Genomic DNA, 387 nt, shown 5'->3' on the forward strand with positions numbered 1-387 from the left:
TTCCGGCAATAGCCATGAAAGTAGATAGGCCATGAGCTGGCTCAAGCAGTGGCCCTGAGCTCTTGGCAAGCTCATCTTGCCTTCTGGCCGGGGTTCCGATGACATGGACGCGTATCGATCGAGTTACCGCGTCCTTTGCTTCCACAGCGGGATCCGCTGGGCGGAAGCCATGTTCCACACGAGGGTCAATGACCGGCCGAGGATGGGCACGCTTCGGAGCCGCCATATGGACAGCTCCCAGCTGCCGCCTCTGAGCCCCGTCGAGGTCATTGGTGATTACACCACGTTTCTCGGTTGACGAGAAGTCAGCGAACGCACATGGGGTCCGCAAGACGCGAGCAGGGCTCGTATCACGCCGCTGGCGCAGCTCGCCTTCCTCGTCATCCC

The sequence above is a fragment of the Plasmopara halstedii genome, assembly GCF_900000015.1.
Source record: "Plasmopara halstedii genome assembly, contig: Scaffold_323, whole genome shotgun sequence".
Lineage (NCBI taxonomy): Eukaryota > Oomycota > Peronosporomycetes > Peronosporales > Peronosporaceae > Plasmopara > Plasmopara halstedii.